Genomic DNA, 11,249 nt, shown 5'->3' with positions numbered 1-11,249 from the left:
GCCTCAGCCTCCCGAGTAGCTGGGACTACAGGCGCCCGCCACCTCGCCCGGCTAGTTTTTGTATTTTTAGTAGAGACGGGGTTTCACTGTGTTAGCCAGGATGGTCTCGATCTCCTGACCTCGTGATCCGCCCGTCTCGGCCTCCCAAAGTGCTGGGATTACAGGCTTGAGCCACCGTGCCCGGCCTAATTTTAGTATTCTTATTAATGTCATTATATAATGTCTGTTTCTGTTTGGCTGTCTTATTTTACTTAATGTAATGTTCCCAGGTTTTGTTTTTATAAGATATATCAGAATATCTATTTTAAAATGAAATAATACTGTATATATATGTCACATTTTAAAAATCTGATACTAATCTGTAAAGGGACATTTGTGTTGTTTCCAGGAATTGTCTTTTGTAGATAATAATAAATGAACGTGTGTGTAAATATCTAAAGTCCTGCTTTAAATATTCTTGGGATATTTTGGATACAATGATGTAGTACCATGTATATTTTCAGGTGTTTCTTTCCTGAGCCTTCCAAAAAATGATTGCCAAGACCAGTGCGTGAAGCCTTTATCATATACTCTTAGATTTCATATATGTGTAAGATCATGTGGTACTTGTCTTGGTGAATCTGGTTTATTTCCCTTAATGTAATGGCCTCCAAGTTCATCCGCACCCTTGCAAATATCAAACTTTTATTGTCTTTTGTAACTGAATAGTAGTTTGCTGTGTATCTATACTAGATTTTCTTTATCATCTGGTTTTCAATCATTGGATTGATTCCATATCTTAGCTATTGTAAATAGTATTGTAATAGACATGGGAGTGTAGATGTCTCTTTGACATACTGATGTTTTTTTTTTAGCTACAAAGAAAATAGAACTTTTATATGCTCCAGCAATCGTGTTTAATTAAAAAACTAAAAATAGAACTAACATGCTTTAGCAGTCCTGTTTTATTAAAAAATAAATAGAACTAACATATGACCCAACAATTTGAATTTTGTGTGTGTGTATTTGTGTGTAGTCATCAATGTTTTATTGTCTAGGTGACAAGTCAAAGAAACAGTCTAAATTATCATATATTGATTGTTTAAATATGTTATCCTGTGCTGCTTTTTTTCCTGTAATGGCTGTACTAAGTTACAGTTTTACAACTGTATTTGTTTCCTTTTCTATACATTCTCACTAACAATTGTTAGTCTTTATTTATTTATTTATCTATTTATTTGAGATGGAGTCCTACTCTGTCACCCAGGCTGGAGTGCAGTGGTGTGATCTCGGCTCCCTGCAACCTCTGCCTCCTGGGTTCAGGCAGTTCTCCTGCCTCAGCCTCCCAAGTAGCTGGGACTACAGGCGTATACTGCCATGCCCAGCTAATTTTTTCTTTTATTTTAGCAGAGGCGGGGTTTCATCACGTTGCTAAGGCTGGTCTCGAACTCCTGAGCTCAGGCAACCTGCCCATTTTGGCCTCCCAAAGTGCTAGGATTACAGGAGTGAGCCACGACACCCAGCCAGTCTTTTCAATTACAGTCTTTTCAATAACAGTTATTCTCACTGGAGTAATGTTTTTTATTGTTGTTGTTATTGTTTTTTGTATTGTTTTGTTTTGTTTTGTTTGAGACAGAGTTTTGCTCTAGTTGCCAAGGCTGGAGTGCAGTGACATGATCTCAGCTCACTGCAACCTCCGCCTCCCAGGTTCAAGTGATTCTCCTGCCTCAGCCTCCCAAGTAGCTGGGACTACAGGCGGCCACCACCATACTGTGCTTATTCTGCCTTTTTAGTAGAGATGAGGTTTCACAATGTTGGCCAGGCTGGTCTTGAACTCCTAACCTCAGGTAATCCACCCACCTCAGCCTCCCAAAGTGCTGGGATTACAGGCGTGAGCCACCGTGCCTGGCTGTGATGTGATATTTTATTGTGGTTTTGATTTTAATTTCTCTGATAATTAGTGATATTGGGCATATTTGCATGTACTTTTTGGCCATTTGTATTTCTTCTTTTGAAAAATGTCTATTAAGGTCTCTTGCTTGTTTTAAGTTGTGTGTTATTTTGTTTTAAGTTTGTTAAAAATCACTTGGCTCTAGGCTCATGAATTTATTACTGGGCTCACTGGATACTGTCCTCTGTCTATTTTTATGCCAGAATCATGCCCCTTTGCTTATTGTAGCTTTATAGCATATTATGGAGTCGGGTAGTGTGATGTCTCCAGCTTTATTCTTTTTACTCAGGATTTCTTTAGCTATTTGGGGGTCTTTGGTGGTTCCCCATAAAGTTTAAGCTTGTTTTTTCCATTTCTTTGAAAAAAGTCATTGGTATTTTGATAGAGATTGCATCGAATCTGTAGATCACCTTGGGTAGTATACCAACTTTCTTAATATTTTTTCAATTTATGAGCATAAAATCTTTCACTTTTCATGTCTTTTCAGATTTTGTCAATGATTTATCATTTTCATTGTAGAGTGTTCAGCTTTTTAATGAAGTTTGCTGCTAGACATCTCTTTTTTATTGTGAATGCAAAGCAGCATTTGGCAAAACTCAACATGCGTTTGTGATTTAAGAAACTCAACAAATTAGGTATAGATGGTATGTAGCTCAACAGAATAAAGGCCACATTTGACAAACCTATGACTGAACAAATCTGTATACTGAACAGAAATCTATATACTGACAAATGTATATACTAAACAGAAAAAAAAGCAGAAAATGTTTTATTTGAAATTTGGGACAAGATAAGGATGTTATTTGATATTATAATTGTGTATGACAATATTCAACTGTGTACATTGTAAGACAGTGATATGGTTTGATTGTGTCCCCACCCAAATCTCATCTTGAATTGCAGCTTTCATAATTCCCATGTGTTGTGGGAGATAATTAAGTCATGGGGGCAGTCTCCCCCATACTGTTCTCACGGTGGTAAATAAGTCTCAGGAGATCTGATAATTTTATAAGGTTTCCCCTTTTGTTTGGCTCTCATTCTGTCTTGCCTCCTGCCATATATGACATGACTTTTGGCTTCTGCCGTGATTTTGAGGCCTCCCTAGCCACATGAAACTGTGAGTCCATTAAACCTCTTTTTCTTCACAGATTACCCAATCTCAGGTATGTCTTTATCAGCAATGTGAAATTGGACTTCTGCAGTAAATTGGTACCAGTAGAGTCAGGAACTTCACCCGAAAATGTGGAAGTGACACTGGAACTGGGTAACAGGCAGAGGTTGGAACAGTTCGGAGGGCTGAGAAGGAGACAGGAAAATGTGGGAAAGTTTGGAACTTCCTAGACATGTGTTTAACCAAAATGCTAATAATGATATGGACAATGAAATCCAGTCCAAGGTGCTCTCAGGTGGAGATGAGGAACTTGGGAAATGCAGTAAAGGTGTCTCTTGCTATGTTTTAACGGAAAGACTGGTGGCATTTTGCCCCTGCACTAGACATCTGTGGAACTTTGAACTTGAGGGAGATGACTTAGAGTATCTGGTAGAAGAAATTCCTAACCCATAAAGCATTCATGAGGTGACTTGGGTGCTGTTAAAAGCATTCAGTTTTGAAAGGGAAACCGCATAAGAGTTCAGAAATTTTATAGCCTGATGATGTGATAGACAAGAAAAACCCATTTTCTGAAGCAAAATTCAAGCTCACTGCAGAAATTTACATAAGTAATGAGGAGCCAAATGTTAATCACCAAGACACTGGGGAAAATGTCTCTAGAGCATTTCAGAGAACTTTGTGATAGCTTCTCCCATCACAGGCCCAGAGGCCTAAGAGAGAAAATAATTTTATGGGTTGGGCCAGCCCCCCCTTTCCTAGGGCATTGGTGCCGTGTGTCCCAGCTACCTACCCATATAGCTAAAAAGGCTCAAGGTACAGCTTAGGCCTTGGCTTCAGAGGATCCAAGCCCCAAGCCTTGGCAGGTTCCATGTGGTCTTGAGGCTTTTTGACTTCTGTATACCTGCAGTGCAAGATTTGGAAACCTCTGCCTACATTTCAAAATATGTATGTAAATGCCTGACTGTCCAGGTAGAAGTTTGCTGCAGGGATGCAGCCCTCATGGAGAACCTCTGCTAGGGCAGTGCAGAAGGGAAATGTGGGGTTGGAGCCCCCACACAGAGTCCCCACTGGGACACTGCCTAGTGGAACTGTGAGAAGCAGGACTACTGTCCTCCAGACCCCAGAATGGTAGATCCACTGTCAGCTCGCACCATGCACCTGTAAAACCCACAGACACTCAACACCAGCCCATGAAAGCAGCCAGAAGGCTGACTGTACCCTGCAAAACCACAGGGGTGGAGCTGCTCAAGATCATGGGAACCCATTTCTTGCATCAATGTGACCTGGATGTGAGACATGGAGTCAAAGGAGATCATTTTGGAGCTTTAAGATTTGACTGCCCTGCTGAATTTTGGCCTTGCATGGGGCCTCTAGCTTCTTTGTTTTGGCCAATTTCTCTTATTTGGCATGGGTGTATTTACCCAATGCCTGCACCCCCATTGTGTCTAGGAAATAACTAACTTGCTTTTGATTTTACAGGCTCATAGGTGGAAGGGACTTACTTTCTCTCAAATGAGACTTGACTGCGGACTTACGAGTTTAACCTGAAATGAGTTAAGACTTTGGGGGACTGCTGGGAAGGCATAATTTGTTGTGAAGTGTGAGGACGTGAGATTTGGAAAGGGCCAGGGGTGGAATGATAGGGTTTGGCCCTGTCTTCACCCAAATCTCATTCTGAATTGTAGCTCCCATAATTCCCATGTGTTGTGGGAGGGACCCAGAGAGAGATAATTGAATCGTGGTGGTTTTTGCCATACCGTTTTTACAGTAGTGAATGACTCTCATGAGACCTGATGGTTTTTGTAAGGGGTTTCCCCATTTGTTTGGCTCTTATTCTCTTTTGTCTACCGCCATGTAAGGTGTGCCTTTTACTTTCTACCTCCCACAATGATTTTGAGGCCACCCCAGCCACATGTGACTGTGAATCCATTAAATCTTTTTTACCTTGGGTATGTTTATCAGTAGTATGAAAATAGAATAATACAGTGTGGAGCACAAGTCAAGTATGGATCAGTGATATATCTATTTCCAATATAAGTCTCTGTGTTTGTTTATCTGTATTTGTATTGTTCCTGCATTGCTTGTAAGTTGTATACTTGTTCTGTTTGTGTGTATACAGTGGTCGTTTTACCCTGTCTAGGTGAGTTGTCATTGAAATACTTCTAATTTTACCCTCTATTTATTTGTAAATCTTTATTTTTATGTGTGGGAGAAGCACTTTTGTGATTAGAGGATAATTTCAAAAGCTATCATACCTCTGTGTCTGTTTTAGATATCACTATTTTTACTTGTCAAAAAAACAAACTTTACAATCTTAAAAATTTTTAATACTCAGTTTAGTCATATTATATTGACATTGTTATGCACTGTATCTCTAGAATGTATCTAGCAAAGCTAAAACTCTACACATTAAGCAACTATGTATTTCTGTTTTCTGGCACTTTACAAAAACAACTGCTTTCTATTTCAGATTCAGACTGTTTTAGATATCTTATGTAAGTTGATTCATGTAGTTTCTGTCTCTTTGTGGCTGACTTATTTCATGTTGCACAATTTCATTAAGATTTATTTTTATTTCATTAGATTATTTTTGCTTCTAAAAAACTAATATTAATATTTCAAATTACATTTATCCATCTGATGAGAGACATTTCATTTATTTGCTTCGTTAACAATGCTGCAATAACTATGACTATACAAATTGCTCCTCTTGGCCATGTATATGAGAGTTTATATTTGTGCTGGATTTCATCTTATGGCTCTAGCTGTTCAGCTTATACTCTTAATTTTTAGCTTTGTATGTGTTTTGAAATCAGGAGCTGTGATGCCTCCAACATTGTTGTTTTTCTTTTTCTTTTCTTTTCTTTTTTTTTTTTTAAGACAGTTTCATGCTTGTTGCCCATGCTGGAGTGCAGTGGTGCAATCTCGGCTCACCGCAACCTCTGCTTCCCAGGTTCAAGTGGTTGTCCTTCCTCAGCCTCCTGAGTGGCTGGGATTACAGGCATGTGCCACCATGCCCAGCTAATTTTGTATTTTTTTAGTAGAGATGTGATTTCTCCATGTTGGTCAGGCTGGTCTTGAACTCCCAACCTAAGGTGATCCACCCACCTCAGTCTCCCAAAGTGCTGGTATTACAGGTGTGAGCCACCGCATCGAGCCTTGTTGTTTTTCTTATTGAAGATCGCTTGGCGCTATATTGTCTCTTGAAATTTTACCTAATTTTAGGGTTGCTGTTTCTATTTCTGGAAAAACTCAATTTGAAATTTGACAGAGATTGCATTTAATCCAAATATTGCATTCAGCAGTCCAGACAGCTTCATAATATTAAATGTTTCAAACATTGAACAAGAGCAAGCTAAAGAGTATATTTTTTACTTTCTATAATTCTGTAAGATTTTCCATTTTTTTTATTCTGTCTTTCCAGTTTGGTCATAAAAAGTAATCTGTAAAATTTTAATTTGAAAAAATTTTGTTAAGGGTCTTTTTGTGATCTAACCCATGGTTTATCAAGAAGACTTTTGTATGAGTTATTGAGAAGGTTGTGTATTCTGCTGTTGTTGAGCAGTGTTTTCTACAATTCTGTTAGGCATAATTTTTTAATACTGCTTTCAAGTCTTCTGTTCCCTTATGAATATTGTCTTTTTGTTTTATTCATTACCAAAATTGGGATATCAAAATATCCTAGTATAATTGTATTGCTTTGTATATCTTGCTTTACTTCTGTCAGTATTTGCTTTATATATTTGAAATCCTAATGTGAGATACACACACACATTAATATATATATACACACATTTGTCATAGGTTTCCAGTAAATGAAGATTTTTATTACTGTTTAATGTCCTTTGTCTCTTATAAGCTTTTAGTTAAGGCATATTTTATGAAATAGGACAGTTTTTCACTTAAGATGCACTTTGTGTAATATAATTTTGACCTCTTATTTGGTCATTTGCATGAAATGTCTTTTTTCATCTTGTCTTCTTTAATCATTAGATTTTAAGTGACTTGTAGAAAAGCAGGTTGGATATTTTTTTTAATTGTTAAAATTTTTTTATTTGATGCATGTATTTTGAATGGAAAGTTTACTTCATAAATATTTAAATATTGCTGAAATAGAAAGGCTTACTAATGTTATTTTATTGTTTTACTTGATAATTTTATCTTCGTCCCTTATTTTCTGTCTTCCTTTGTGTCTTTTTGATTTTTGTATTGACAGGTCCTTCCTATTTTTTCAGTATCTCTACAGATCCTTTTTTATTTGGTATCTTGGGAATTATATAACATTTCTTAAATTTTAAATAATATATTTTAAACTGGTAAAAATTTAACTTTACTTGCATGTCGAAATTCTTCCTCATTACATCTGCCCTCAACTTTATTATTGATGTCACTAATCATATTTTTCATTTTGCATATTAACAGTTTATGATTACTTTTTTTTTTGCTTTTATCTTTCACGTTTTGGAGAATAATTAAAATGTTTTCTGTGCTATCATGATAATGGTATAGAACTTTATATTTTTGTATGTGCATATCTTTCCCAGAAAATTATGTTTTCATATGATTATGTTTTGTTTTCTCGCCTTATATTATTTTCAGTGAAAAATACTTGCTTTAGCTTTTTTAAAATTATTTTATTTTATTTATTTATTTATTTTGCAAGGCAGATTTAGTGCTAATATACTTTTTCAGCATTTGGTTATCTTGAAAGGTCTTTACTGTTTCTTCATTTTTAGGACGGTTTTGCTAGTTGTATTATTCCCCTTAGAAGCTATTTTTCTTTTTTTTGAGATGGAGTCTTGCTTTGTCGCCCAGGCTAGAGTACAGTGGCACAATCTCAGCTAACTGCAACCTCTGCCTCCTGTGTTCAAGTGATTCTGCTGCCTCAGCCTCCCAAGTAGCTGGGACTATAGGCACACGCCACCACACCCGGCTTTTTTTTTTTTTTTTTTTTTGGCATTTTAAGTAGAATGGGGTTTCACCGTGTTGGCCAGGATGGTCTCGTGATCTGCCTGCTTGGCCTCCCAAAGTGCTGGGATTACAGGTGTGAGCCACCGTGCCTGGCCGAAGCTATTTTTTTTTTTCCAGCACTTTATGTTACAATTCCCTGACATCTGAAAATTTTTTTGACAGATTCACTGGTTATAAGACTACACTTATAAATGACACATCACTTTTATAACTCCTAAGATTCTCTTCTTGTCTTTGACTTTTGAAACTTGTATGTGTCTTGTCATAAATCTCTCTGTGTGTATCCTAGTTAATAAGTTTGTGGAGCATCTTCAGTTTTTACATCCTTTTTTTACTTTTGAAAATGTCTCAGTCATTATTGTTGTATTTTCATCTTCATGCCTTTTGTTTTTTATATTTTAATGTTTTCGTTAATATTCTTATTTTTCCAATTTTATAAATTGTATGTGTTTCTGTTTCACTCATTGAGCATTATTCAGGTTAAAACATTTAAAATTTGAATATCTTCATTATTTATAGTTGTTTTCTGAAAATTTCCAAATTTTTAAATTGGGCCACATTGCCCTAATGTTGCCCACCATTTCTTTCAGCACCCTGTAGTATTGGAGACAGAAACCAGTTTTTGTAATAATTTCCAAAAACCAGAAGTAGGAATATGTGTGTCACTATTTTTCCTCTATTAAGCCAGGTGTTGGCAGTTTATTCCTAAGGGCACAATGCTATATTTGTGGGGAGGAAGAGCTGCAGTGGGTAAACGTAACACACTTTTCTTCATGTTTTATATGGCTTTTGGCATTGTGCTTACCTGAGGCATTGCACACAGTTAACTCATTTACAGATTTCACACAAAGGCATTTTGGTCAGTGTGTTTTTGTTATATATGTCTATAAAGAAATTATGTACTGTGGTATTTACTGAGCATCTTACTGATGTACTTTGTATAATTTTATATATTAGATTTGTAATTTTATATATTAGATTTATAAAGTATATTTATTTACTTATTTGTTTATTTATTTATTGAGACGAGGTCTCGCACTGTCACCTTGCCTGGAGTGCAGTGGTGTGATCTCGGCTGATGGAAACCTCTACCTCCTGGGTTCAAGGGATTCTCCTGCCTCAGCCTCCCAAGTAGCTGGGATTATAGGCATGCACCATCATTCCCAGCACTTTTTTTTTTTTGTATTTTTAATACAGATGGGGTTTCACCATGTTGGCCAGGCTGGTCTCGAACTCCTGACCTTGTTATTTGTCCACCTCAGCCTCAAAAACTGCTGGAATTACAGGCATGAGTCACTACGCCTGGCCTGTATAGTACATTTACATGAATCTAGTAAGTGGGATAATTTGTTATTTTTATTTCTTTCAGTTGTGTGTTCTCATTTCACCCAAGACCTTTGGGCAGTGCAGGGCATAGAAGATTCATTCCACAAACTTATACAAAAAGGACATGAGAAACGTGGACATGAGAATTTAAAATTAAGAAAAACTTGTAAAAATGTGAATGAGTGTAAGGTGCAGAAAGGTGGTTATAATGGAATTAACCAATGCTTATTAACTACCCAGAGCAAAATAATTCAATGTAATATATGTGTCAAAGTTTTTCATAAATTTTCAAATTCAAACAAACGTAAGATAAGATACATTGGAGAGAAAACCTTGAAATGTAAAGAATGTGGCAAATCATTTCACATGCTCTCACACTTAACACGAAAGAATTCATACTGGAGAGAACCCCCACACGTGTGAAGAATGTGGCAAAGCTTTTGATTGGTCCTCAATTCTTACTAAACATAAGAGAATTCATGCCAGAGAGAAACCCTACAAGAGTGAAGAATGTGGTAAAGGCTTTATTTGGTCCTCACACCTTACTAAACACAAGAGAATTCATACTGGAGAGAAACCCTACATATGTGAAGAATGTGGTAAAGTTTTTAACCAATCTTCAACCCTTAATTTACATAAGAGAATTCATTCTGGACAAAAATGTTACAAATGTGAAGAATGTGGTAAAGCCTTTAAGTGATCCTCATCCCTTAATGAACATAAGAGAATTCATGCTGGAGAGAAACCCTTCTCATCCGAAGAATGTGGCAGTGTCTTTACTACATCCTCAGACTTTGCTAAACATAAGAGAATTCATACAGGAGAGAAACCTTACAAATGTGAAGAATGTGGCAAATCCTTGAATAGGTCCACAACCCTTAGGACACTTAAGAGAATCCATACTGGAGAGAAACCCTACACATGTGGAGAATGTGGTAAAGCCTTTAATTGGTCCTCAACCCTTAATGTACACAAGAGAATTCACTCTGGAAAAAATCCCTACAAATGTGAAGATTGTGGCAAAGCCTTTAAAGTGTTTGCAAACCTGCGTAATAATAAAAAAAATTCATACTGGAGAGAAACCCTACGTATGTACACAATGTGGCAAAGCCTTTAAATAGTCCTCACACCTGAATAAACATAAGAAAATTCGCACTGTAGATAAACCTACAAATGTAAAGAATGTGGGAGTACTTTTAAGCAGTATTCCAACCTTCTTCAACATAAGAGAACTCATACTGGAGGCAAATTTTAGAAATGTGAAGCATGTGGGAGCTTTTAAGTCTTCCTCAATCTTTTATGATCATAATTCATACTGGAGAGAAACTCTACATATGTGAAAAATTTGACAAAGCTTTTAACCACAACTCAATCTGTTCTAAACATAAGAGAAATGGTATTGGTGAGAAGCTGTAAAAATATGAAAAGTGTGGAAAAGCCTTCAAATGCTTGTCACATCTTACTATATATAATTCCTACTGAAGAAAAACCCCTAGGAATATTAAAAGTGTTGGCAAAACTTTTAACCAATGCTCGTATCTCTTAGCACATGATAGCATTTATGCTTGAGAAAAATTGTACAAATATGGAAAATGTAGAAAAGCCATTAATGCCTACTCACATGTTTCTAAATATCAGAAAGTCTGTACTTAATAAAAGCATTATAAATGTAATATTTGTTGAAAGACCTATTAGAAAATACAGGTCTTAAAGGTGAAGAAGAGTATTCTGAAGACAGACAATACAAATAGTAAGACGGTTGTAGTACCTGTACTTGCATCATGGGTCTTATTGTGTATATTTCATACTAGAAGAAAACCCTGAAGCAGTTGCCCAAAATTTCTTCAACATTGGAGAATTTATATTGGAAAGAAATTTTTCAAATATAATAAATATAATAATATAATAATA

General features: G+C 36.3%; 1 pseudogene; it reads left to right on the top strand.

The window, feature by feature from the left end:
• Window positions 1-10,593, top strand: part of LOC108524378 (zinc finger protein 718-like) — a 36,176-nt pseudogene extending 25,583 nt beyond the window's left edge.
• The last annotated feature ends 656 nt before the right edge of the window (window positions 10,594-11,249 follow it).

Source organism: Rhinopithecus bieti, unplaced genomic scaffold, assembly GCF_001698545.2.
Source record: "Rhinopithecus bieti isolate Rb0 unplaced genomic scaffold, ASM169854v2 scaffold_79532, whole genome shotgun sequence".
Classification (NCBI taxonomy): domain Eukaryota; kingdom Metazoa; phylum Chordata; class Mammalia; order Primates; family Cercopithecidae; genus Rhinopithecus; species Rhinopithecus bieti.
This window is presented reverse-complemented; position numbering and strand designations above follow the sequence as displayed.